Source organism: Oncorhynchus clarkii, chromosome 6 (assembly GCF_045791955.1).
Source record: "Oncorhynchus clarkii lewisi isolate Uvic-CL-2024 chromosome 6, UVic_Ocla_1.0, whole genome shotgun sequence".
In the NCBI taxonomy this organism is placed as follows: Eukaryota; Metazoa; Chordata; class Actinopteri; order Salmoniformes; family Salmonidae; genus Oncorhynchus; species Oncorhynchus clarkii.
The window spans coordinates 46,236,869-46,249,173 of NC_092152.1; the positions used below are offsets into that span (position 1 = coordinate 46,236,869).

The 12,305-nt window shown below is 40.4% G+C and overlaps 1 protein-coding gene across 1 annotated transcript in view; it reads right to left on the reverse strand.

Moving 5' to 3' along the window:
* LOC139411211 (amyloid-beta A4 precursor protein-binding family A member 1-like) overlaps positions 1-11,302 on the reverse strand; it is a 101,221-nt gene extending 89,919 nt beyond the window's left edge. The window contains exon 1 of the mRNA XM_071157195.1: positions 11,264-11,302. The gene's annotated coding sequence lies outside the window, so the exon portion shown is untranslated. The remainder of the gene's footprint in view (positions 1-11,263) is intronic.
* Between the last annotated feature and the right edge of the window lie 1,003 nt (positions 11,303-12,305).

Genomic DNA, 12,305 nt, shown 5'->3' on the forward strand with positions numbered 1-12,305 from the left:
ATTGTTCGAATGGTGGATAAAGCACCTCGGTCAACTGCCAAACAGATTCAAGCTGACCTTCAGATACAAGGTGTGACAGTTTCAACTCGCACCATCCGTCTCCAACTCAATGAAAGGGGGTTATGGTAGGAGACCCAGGAGGACTCTACTGCTGAGAGAAAGACATAAGAAAGCCCGACTGCAATTTGCCAAAACACACCTGAACATGCCCAAATCCTTCTGGGAGAATGTCCTGTGGACAGATGAGACCAAATTAGAGTTTTTTGGTAAAGCACACCATCTCTATGTTTACAGAAAACAAAATGAAGGTTTCAAAGAATATAACACTTTCCCCACAGTCAAACATGGAGCAGGTTCAGTGATGTTTTATGGTTGCTTTGCTGCCTCTCGCACTGGGTGCCTTGAAGGTGTGCATGGCGTCATGAAATCAGGTGAATACCAAGGCATTTTGGAGCACAATGTCGGACCCAGTGACAGAAAGGTGGGTCTCCGTCAAAGGTCATGGGTCTTCCAGCAGAACAATGACACCAAACACACTTCAAAAAGCACCCAGGAATGTTTCAAGACAAAACACTGGACTGTTCTGAAGTGGCCAGCAATGAGTCCAGATCTAAATCCAATTGAAAACTTGTGAAGAGGTCTGAAAACAGCAGTTAGGAGAAGGCACCCTTCTAATCTGGGAGAAATTGAGGATTTTGCACAAAAGGAGTGGGCCAAACTGTCAGTACAGAGGTGCAGCAAGCTCATCGATGGTTATAGGAAGGGCTTGATTGCAGATATTTTGACCAAAGGCTGTGCTACCAAATATTAAGTATAGGGTGTCCATTTTGTCAATGCCATTTCTGTTTATTTTCTGATTTAAATGGATATATTAAGTTCTGAATCAAAAACAAAAGTTCTGTAATATTAACAGTGAAATAAAGAATTGTGGAGGTCAAATACTTTGTTCAATTTCAACTAATTTTTAGGGAAAATTGTGAGTAAGACATGAAGAATGAAAAATAAAAAGCCACTCAGGGACCCCCCACACCTCACACCAGGCCCACCCCAACAGACAGTATTAGTTCTCTATGTTTGACATGTAGTATGAAGCTGCAGCTTGGAATATTGTTTATTCATACTATGTATTTGTATTTCTTATGGATCCTCATAAGCTGCTGCCTTGCTCTTCCTGGGGTCAGGCAAAATTAAGGCAGTTATACAATTTTAAAAACATTACAAAACATTCAGTACAGAATTCACAACACACTAAGTGTATTATCAGTGAATATGGTGCAGAGAAATTAGCCATTGACGTCACTTGCATTTCCCCCCATAAATATGTGTGAAAATGCAAGGTTTTTCGCACTAAATACCACTGTTCCTACTATTGCCACTCCCGTTAATCCTCATTCATTGTAGTTGTGGTGCAGGTTGTAGCAGTGGTGTAAAGTAAAAATACTTGAAAGTACTACTTAAGTAGTTTTTTTTTAGTTATCAGTACTTTACCATTTTTATTTTTGAAAACGTTTACTTTTACGCACTACATTACTAAAGAAAATTATGTACTTTTTACTACATACATTTCCCTGACACCCAAAAGTACTCGTTCCATTTTGAATTCTTAGCAGGACAGGAAAATTGCATAATTCACACACTTATCAAGAGAACATCCCTGGTCATCCCTACTGCCTCTGGTCTGGCAGACTCACTAAACACATGCTTCATTTGTAAATTATGTCTGAGTGTAGGAGAAAGCTCCTGGCTATCTGTAAAAAAAGATAACAAGAAAATGAGGCTGTCTGGTTTGCTTTATATAAGGAATTAGCAATTATTTATACTATTATTTTTGATACTTAAGTATATTTTAGCAATTATATTTACTTTTGATACTTAAGTATAATTAAAACCAAATAGTTTGACTACTCAAGTATGACAATTGGGTTATTTTTCCACCACTGGGTTGTAGCATGGGTGGAAGTAAGAAGAACGCACATTTTATGGCTTATAAAGATGTTGAACTGAATTCAAACTTAAACATGATCTTAGGCTACTCATAAAAACAGCAGCTCTTTCCTGTATTCGTTGAGTCTCTAGCTTGTCATGGTTTTAAATGTTTTGAAATCTCACAGTATCAACGTCGCTGTGCATTCGAGGCTTCTTTTTACAGTCTATGGCTCGAGGAAACGGTGCACACACAGTGATCTGAGCTATCTGATCTGCCAGCTGTAGGCCTATAGATGCACTTGATTTGCTCTCTGGAGTTCTACCTTCAGACACATGAAATGGTTCAAAATGGAAACACTTTACCCTCCCCGCCCTAGGGCTGCTGAATCAAGTCCACTTATCGCAAACAGTGCGAAGCGAATACAAAAATAGGAACCCGAGGTTTTATAGTTTTTTTAAATGTATTTTTTTAGAAATGTTTGGTGATCGACTAGGAATGCCTTACAGATCAACCGGTTGGTGACTACTGCTGTATGGTGTTTTGCAATGGTAATGGTATTGGGTTGGGTTTAATGGTAAATGTAACACAACATATGTTTTCTAGTAATGTTATTGAAAAACATGAGACTGACATGCAAAGGTTTATAATTGTATTATTAGGGTTGTCCTAAAATATTTGGGCTTCATATGAGAATTGCACCATAGGGAAAGCCCCTCTCAGAGAGCTGCCACTTGTTTGACTATTCAAGGGGAGTTTGGTTGAAGCATTAGGTTGCTCAGAGAATTACAAACTGAATTGCTTTCATGGAGGACTGGCTTGACTTTTGAGGATGACTACAATTTATTTTCATTATGAGAAAAAGCTATTGGTTTTCAAACCAAAGTTGCAGATAAAATGTTATGATCCATTTGATAAACACAAGAGACCCACAAAAAGGATAAAAGGTTGTGGTAGTAGCATGAACAGTTTACACATTCATTTATGGGGGAAATGCAAGTGACTTCAATTTATCTGAACAGGACGGGAAAGAAACACCTATTGTACATAGTATAAATAATCAATACTCTAAGGTGCAGCTTCATACTACTTGTCAAACATAGGGAAAATATACTGTATACTGGCCATTAGGGTGGGCTTGGTGTGGGGTTGGGGGGGTCCGTGGATGGCTTTTGACCATTTATTTGGATTCCTCACGTCTTAATCATTTATTGAATATTATATGAATCCAAATGGTCTTAAAACAAAATAATATTGAATAATATTGCAGGAATACTAATCTTATCTGATTCTAACTACAGAAACAATTTCAGAACAATCTGAAACAATCTGGATGTCATGGCTTGCTGAAATGACTGGACCAACCCTGAGAGAAAGATTACATGTGTCTACATAGAGAGAGAACCAGCTTCATGAGGTAGTCACCTGGAATGCATTTCAATGTTTAAAAAATATATATTTAACCTTATTTAACTAGGCAAGTCAGTTAAGAACATATTCTTATTTAAAATGATGGCCTACCCCGGTCAAACCCTCCCCTAACCCAAACGACGCTGGACCAATTGTGCGCCGCCCGATGGGACTGCCGATCACGGCCGGTTGTGATACAGCCCGGGATCGAGCCAGGGTCTGTAGTGACGCCTCTAGCACTGCGATGCGGTGCCTTAGACTGCTTCTCACTCAGGTGGGCCTTGTTAAAAGCTAATGAGTGGAATGTATTTCCTTCTTAATGCGTTTGAGCCAATCAGTTGTGTTGTGACAAGATAGCGGTGGTATACAGAAGATAGCTCTATTTGATAAATGACCAAGTCTATATTATGGCAGGAACAGCTCAAATAAGCAAAGAAAAAATGACAGTCCCTCATTACTTTAAGGTCAGTCAATACGGAAATTTGTGCAGTCGCCAAAACCATTAAGCGCTATGATGAAACTGGCTCTCATGAGGACCGCAACAGGAAAGGAAGACCCAGAGTTACCTCTGCTGCAAAGGATAAGTTCATTAGAGTTAACTGCACCTTGCAGCCCAAATAAATGCTTTACAGAGTTCAATTAACAGACACATCTCAACATCAACTGTTCAGAGGAGACTGTGTGAATTGCTGTAAAGAAACCACTACTAAGAATAAGAGAGTTGCTTGGGCCAAGAAACACAAGCAATGGACATTAGACTGGCGGAAATCTTTCATTTGGTCTGATGAGTCCAAATTTGCAATTTTTGATTCCAACCACCTTGTCTTTGTGACACGCAGAGTAGGTGAACAGATGATCTCCGCATGTGTTGTTCCCACCATGAAGCATGGAGGAGGCGGCGTGATGGTGCTTTGCTGGTGACACTGTCAGTGATTTATTTAGAATTCAAGGCACACTTAACCAGCATGGCTACCACAGCATTCTGCAGCGATACACCATCACATCTGGTTTGGGCTTAGCGGGAGTATCATTTGTTTCTCAAAAGGACAATTACCCAACACACCTCCAGGCTGTGTAAGGGCAATTTGACCAAGAAGGAGAGTGATGGAGTGCTGCATACGATGACCTGGCCTCCACAATCACCCAACTTCATTCCAATTGAGATGGTTTGGGATGAGTTGTACCGCAGAGTGAAGGAAAAGCAGCCAAACAAGTGCTCAGCATATGTGGGACCTCCTTCAAGATAGTTGGAAAATCATTCCAGGTGAAGCTGGTTAAGAGAATGCCAAGAGAAGAGTGTGCAAAGCTGTCATCAAGGCAAAGGTTGGCAACTTTGAAGAATCTCATTGAAAATATATTTCGATTTGTTAAACACTTTTTTGGTAACTACATGATTCCATATGTGTTATTTCATAGTTTTGATGTCTTCACTTTTACTCAACAATGTAGAAAATAGTAAAAATAAAGAAAAACCCTTGAATGAGTAGGTGTCCAAACTTTTGACTGGTTTGGACACCTACTCTGCATAATACTGTACATAAATTAGTAAAATACCCCAACCATGTGGGAATGAGCCATCACCTTGTTTATTAAATTTTAGCAAACAACATACTGTATTGTGAAAAACATGCATTAAGAGAGGAGAAACCACGTCAATTTCATGTTTTTAAAATGTAACCTTTATTTAACTAGGCAAGTCAGTTAAAAACAAATTCTTATTTACAATGACGGCCTACCAAAAGGCAAAAGGCCTCCTGCTGGGATTAAAAATAACTCCAATTAAAAATATATATAGGACAAAACACACATCCCGACAACACAACATAAAGAGAGATCTGAGACAACATAGCAAGGCAGCAACACATGACAACACAACATGGTAGCAAAACAACATGGCAGGAACACAACATGGTAGAAGCACAAAACATGGTACAAACATTATTGGGCACAGACAACAACAGCACATGTGGGCAAGAAGGTAGTTCATAATTGTAATAGACTATCTCTGATTGTAATCTCCAAAACATCTCTCCTCCTCTTGTTATCACTCCATTGGAGAGTAAATGAAAAGGAGTAATCTATATGCACGTAGCAGAGAGTAGTGTGGGTAGGCAGCCAGTGCAGACGTTGACAGTGAGTAACTGAGAAAACAACTGCTAAGAATGATGAGACACTGACAGTACTGCAATTACACTAACAACCATTATGACAGAGACAGACAATGAAACACTTATAGTGAAGAATGACAAATTAAAAACACCTCCTTCGACAACATCTTTAAGGGTCCCCAAAATAATAGCAATATTATGCTGTGTGTGTGTGTGTGAGAGAGAGAGAATGAACAGCTGTGTGTGAATGAGTAGAGTGATATTGATACTAGCCCGACATATTCTATCTCTCTCAACATGCTGGTCAATAACAGATGTACATTTTCGCCTCTGAAATTGTATTTATTTAACCTTTATTTAATTTAACTGGGCAAGTCAGTTAAGAACAAATTCTTATTTACAACGACGGCCTACCTCAGCCAAACCCGGATGACGCTGGGCCAATTGTGCGCCGCCCTATGGGACTCCCAATCACGGCCGGGTGTGATACAGCCTGGATTCGAACCAGGGACTGTAGGGACACCTCTCTTGCACTGAGATGCAAGAGAGGCCACTTTCGCCACTTGGGAGCCCGAAAAAGGACCATGCAGAGTGCTAAACACACACACTCTCTCTCTCTCCTTAGAGAGAAAATTAGTCATGGAAACCAATTCCACAACTCTGACTTCCATATCTCAGAGGGGAGCCGAGGGAGGAGGTAGGAAGGGGAGGGGGTGTTCACACCAGAAGTCCTTTCTGTAGGTCAGAGTCCCCATCTCTCACTCTTCATCTCTTCCCCTCACTCCTCCTCCATCTCGCTATTCCCTAACTACCCCCATCCATTCTCTCTCCCCCTCTCCTTCACTCATATCTCTCAGCTTTTGTAGCATTCTTCCTCTTGACAACCTCCATCCCAATAGAAAGCCTGCCATGTAGGTATGCCTGCTGTTCAACCAATCACATCTCATTCTGAAGTAGCTCTAACCACATCTCATTCTGCCTGATATCCACCAATCACATCTCTTTCTGAATCAGGGACAGACAGACGGCTCCAGTGAAAGGTCACAGATTGGCCTAACACACCAGGAAAATACAGCCTCACTCCTCCTCCTCTGCCCAGAGAAAGGGCATTTCTGATCTGTGATCTCTACCCCCTTCCTTCCCGCCTTTCCAAGACAAATGCAATTGAGTGTTTGCCAAAGGGAAAAAAGCTGCAGAAATCAAATGCACACACTAAAGTCAAATGCCAGAATCAATGACGGCCATAAAGCTCCTTAAACTTCCACAACTTTCACATAATCGATTAGAGAGCTACTGGGTGTGCAGAATATTACTGCAGCCCAGCAATAACACACCTGATTCAACTTATCGACAAAACAGCCAGTGGTGGGCTGGAACAAAAGCCTGCACACACCAAGCTCGGACCAGGTTGGCTAACCACTGGACTTACCCTATTAGTCTTTCAATTAGATATCAACCCTGTCCTATTTATGACCATTTCCATGGTGATGAACCGTTTATAATACATCCTATTCAGCAATTACACAGCTTACTGGCTCAACATGGAAGGAGAGGATCAAGAATTCTGCAAATCCTTTTAAAGCAGTGATATATTTCTGGTCCTTTCCCTCCCTCCCTCGGACTACACGCGCCATATGCTTCTTACGCTGATAGCCTAAACAAACACACACCCGCTAATCTCAAAAGACTATAAGGTTAATTAGAGGAAGTAAGACTTATTTAGCAACACTGTAGGGCTAGTATCTGTGTCAGAAACATTTAACAGAAGCAGCCTTTTCAGCAAATGCACATAATGTGTCTATGTACCTTTGAAGGGGGTTGACTACTGTCACCATGAACATCAAGAGGGGTATCAAGAGGGGTTACAGTTGGGTATGGCAGGCGCCATACACTAGCTCAAGACAGAAAATGTCAACGTAGGCTATAAAAAATGTAGACAAAAATCATTCCAATCCCACCTAAAATGTAACGGCTGTAATTGAGAGCTGGCTTTAGGACCATGCGGAGCATCGCTGAGAGAGAAGCTGCCAGCCTGCACGCCTTTAACACTGCAGAGAGCATAGGCAGTGCCAGACAGTTTGCTTTGTTTGTCTGCCGTTTAGGCAGTGAGTTCATTGCTTTTGAATTTGATGTCGGTATTTGAACTCAGCCTTGTAAACCTTGCAGCCAGCTATTTTATGCACTGGTTACTTTCACATTGATGTCGACATTGGCGGCGCGTCCAATAGGTTAAGGGAAGATAAGCTTCCTCTAAAGTAAATTAAATTAAATGTGATATATAATTACAAAATGCCTATACAGAAATAAATAAAATCATTCAAAATTCTACACCAGAGTGTATGATTTGGCCACAGAGGATCATTCGAATCTTAAAAAAATTAGCTGTGGATTGTTTTAAACCTGCAATTTGGGCAGCGCTTGGCAAATAGCCTAACAAATAGCTGATTGCTGAATTGCAGTGGTCAGTGAAAAGTAGTTATTGCAATATTTCAAAAATACAATCGTGAATAATCACTGTCATTATCATTGGATCAGTTCCATTGGAAAGTTTTGAGATTAGATGGTTGCATTTAGTTACACTACGCAGTGTAACTACGCAGAAAATCCTGCATTTCCTGGCTGCTTAAACTCTAATAGTTTGCCGAATTTCAGTTTGTGTGACAAAATAAGCTAGTATAGTGTAGAGAATCATTGTACCATCTAAACCACTGTGAGATATATTTTCCGCAACCAAAAATATTGTTGTTTCAGCTGTTTGAGGCTGAGTGTACAAAACTGAAAGTAAAAGACAAAAACAAAATGTAAGAACAGGAAGCATAGAAATAGCACACATAGAACATATCTACCGCTTCTTCAACTTGGTTTCAAGTGGAATGGTAGATCTATAACTCCCATTTCTATGTGAATTTGGTCAGGTAAGATTAAGACATGGTCGTTTTTACTGATCTGTTTGTCAGTGTCAATAGAGTAGGCTACTAATTTGTTGTACTCAAAAATATGTTGCTTATGTCTTCAGTCATATAAAGCATAGTAGAACTGCATGAAATGTGTTTATCAAAGGCCACATTTCCTATGCAAAGAAAGGAGAAGAAACGTCTCTGATTAGGCTTAGTTTTTCACTGAGCTCAGGCATGCATTGTTCAGAACCACCCCAAACATTCTGAAATTGCATTTATGTCCCCCTTAGTTTCATCATTGGAATGTGATACAAAACGCCTCCGAGCGGTCGGGTAGGTGGTTTGGAGTGTTTTTCTGACTGGATAAAAAAAATATGTATATAATAATAATGATTCCCCCCTCCTTCTAAAACCAAAGTTGAGGCCGCTGTTCAAAACGATCTGTTTCGCTAAGAGTGATATGTGAGTTATATGACCGCTCCCGAGTGGCGCAGCAGTCTAAGGCACTGCATCTCAGTGCTAGAGGCGTCACTACAGATCCTGGTTCGATTCCAGGCTGTATCACAACCGGCTGTGATTGGGAGTCCCAAAGGGCGGTGCACAATTGGTCCAGCATCGTCCAGGTTGCCTGTCTACAAGTGCAATGATAGATGCCTGTAAAGGTGAGAAAAAAAATTGCTTCCCCAAACTTGAAACTCACGTGCTATGGATGTCGGCAGTGGCGGTTCTAGCTTGTATGCTCCCCTCCCCCAAAAAACAACCAGACATTTGGAACAACACAAATAGATAATCATAACATTTAAAACTATATAAATAAAAACATATATACAAAAGTACAACTCAGAAATATAAAAAATAAGTACAAGACAAATAGAAACAAATTGTAGTATATAAATACAAATAAAAAGAGAATCCAATTATTACACTATTACCCTATTGCTAACAGAAAACACACAAATAAAACTAAATTGCACAAGTCCTATATCACACAAATACACAATAAAATAACACACTTATAAAGAAAAGAACCTAATTAGTACACTATTGCACCGCAAACAAGAAACACAAACTAAATTGCACAACTAATTGCATTAGTACTGTACAAAGTTAGAGGTGCGCTATTTGAAAGATACCCCTGCTCCTAGTCCGGCTTCATCATCTCAACTTCTGAGTGGGAGATCTTCCCAGGAAGTAGTAACCTGCCTAGCTCACAAACTAGAATCAGGGCGCCAATTCCGACAAGGTTAATCGACCCACGGTCCCACACAGTGACATGATATCATTGACGTGACCTGAAAATAAGCGATAGAAAACTGATTGCGCAAATGCCACCATTCCGAATGTTTTTTTTGTGCGGGCGCCAGGTGCAGCTGGGTGGTTGCCCATGTCGCCTATACCTACATCCGCCACTGGATGTCGGAATTTGAAGTTGGCTTTGTTGTGACTTGTTAGTGTGTATCATGGATCTATTTCAAGTTGCACTGTATGAGCGATTCCACAAGTAAATTAGTAACGTTACATTTATGATACGGTTGAGTAGTGGTTGACATTACATACTGTTCCACATAACTTTAAACCTAATATTTCTGTGATAATTAATGGCTGGGGTCGTATGTTTTTGCAGTTCTCCAAATAGCATTTGGTGGTGAACCACGTATTTTGATGCTATTGAAGAATAAAAATGCGACCAATCAATCTCCACCCATATAGACAACACATGACATACAGGCGGGGTACTGCTTTTCTGCGACCTGCATCATCGGTAGGATGAAGAGAACGAGTGCGACTAGTCTGTGGACAAAACACAGATAAACCGAGAGCTATGAATACAGAAAACCCAGAAACAACTCCTAAACCCCAAAACATTGACATAACATACTTTTACCTTAATTACGTCAATAGTTTTTTCCTTGCCACCTGCTCCGAAACGGATGAGCCGAGGCGACAATTAGGACGAATATTTGTCAGGAATGCAAAATCCGAAGCACCTTCTGCGCTTGCGTATTCCGGGCCCGGACCGCCATTCATCAGCTCACAGACCACTATTTGGCAAAAAAACACCGATCTTGCCCGGGTCCCCGTGGACGGCGGAGGCAGCTGCGAGGCAGTAACAATTATAAACGCATCGTAATGAATGCTCTCTTGTTACAGAAGCCAAGTCTGCAAAAAGGATGAATCAGACCAGAGCCCAGACAGATCAATAGCACTGTTGTGGCCAGCCTGGTCAGATTTAGGAGGGGCCGCATCACTTGTAAAAAAACACCTATTTTTTGGCAAAGCCATCAAGTTAGGTATGTAGCCTCATGCCATGGAACCTAATGCAAAGCAAACCCGTTATAGCCTAACTGTCACGTAGCCAAGCACTGTTATCTTAATTGAAGAAAAAAAAGAATACAACGAATGCACTTGTTGCGCAATTTAAAGCATCATCTCGGCAACATCACAATTTTGAATCTCCTGAAATTTAGAAAATAATGTTGTCCATAGATAAATTGCTGTAGTTTATTATATCTAATATGTTCTATTGTTTTAAAATTAAGCTTATCAATGCCTTCGGAACATCTGCAAATGAATGACCTGGCCTAGAAAATATTCTATCCGCCGCATAGAATGTTTGTTTCATGTCAACAAATTAGGCGTTTAAATGATTCCCTACGCTACATTATAGCCTAACTCTTGTATTGCTTATATGGATCAACAAATCTCCCGCTGGCCATGACCATGAAAAGTATCGGCAGCAGGATGACTGGGCTACCCTGGCCACTCAAGTGCCATTCGCCCAGACAATCTCTGCTAGTGCTGCTCTGCTAGTGTCACAAAAATACTCGGAAAGTGTTGCCTTGTTTGAAACCCCATTATATCGCATGAACACGTAACCGTGCGTTCACAAGCAATTCGTTCGAATCAACGGTAATTCATCTCACCTCAGGTTCTTCAATATCGATGTTTCTGCAAGCTGTCGGTCCGTTCCATTCCCTGCAATTCCACCATTTTTCGTTCCACACCTCTCTCACTCTACCCGGCTAGGCTGGGCAGCAGTCGGTCTGTGCTGTGCTGTGAGCGAGCTGCCTCCCTCCCCTACCCCTCCTCCTCAGCCACCGTGACATCAGAGGGGGATTACAAACAATCCAAAAGCATCTTTAAATGGGGGGAATTTTGTCCAGCACTGGATGGCCGCTTCAGCGGTCTTGAAAGGCTTATATTGTCTTCAACTAGAGTACACACATTTCTGGTCCGCTTCATATATCCATGCTATATTGCATGTCAGTTCAATTATTATTTTCAGATCTGTACTTAGTCATGGGGAAACAACTGGATTCCATTTATAGGCTGTCATGTGATGTCCAGACATTTAGCTAGATAGGCACACGTGAAAGAGATAAGTAATGGCAATGGAATAGCAAGGAAGTTTTAGTCAGAGATGTAAATAAATAGTTTACCATTACCAACATGCTTATTACGTATTTTCCACCAACAACCCATTCTTCACCTATTTTACCTCAGGTAGTGACAAAGTTGTGTATTCCAGATGATGATCTTTATTAAACTTGGTAAGCAGTTGATAAAAAACTATTTATGTTGAAACAGTATATATAATTAATTGTATTACTCTAAATAAATACAGAAATAATCAAAGATGAGCTGCTAGGCATATTAACATAGGTCACACCCTCCAAAAACAATTTTACAATAAATTAGAAAAAGTACAAAGAAAGTAAGAAACAACATTATCTTTTAAAAACTAAATTAACCTTTGTAAAAATAATGATTCTGCATATAAACTCAGCAAAAAAAGAAACGTCCCTTTTTCAGGACCCTGTTTTTCAAAGATAATTCGTAAAATTCCAAATAACTTCACAGATCTTCATTGTAATGGGTTTAAACACTGTTTCCCATGCTTGTTCAATGAACCATAAAACAATTAATGAACATGCACCTGCGGAATGGTCGTTTAGACACTAACAG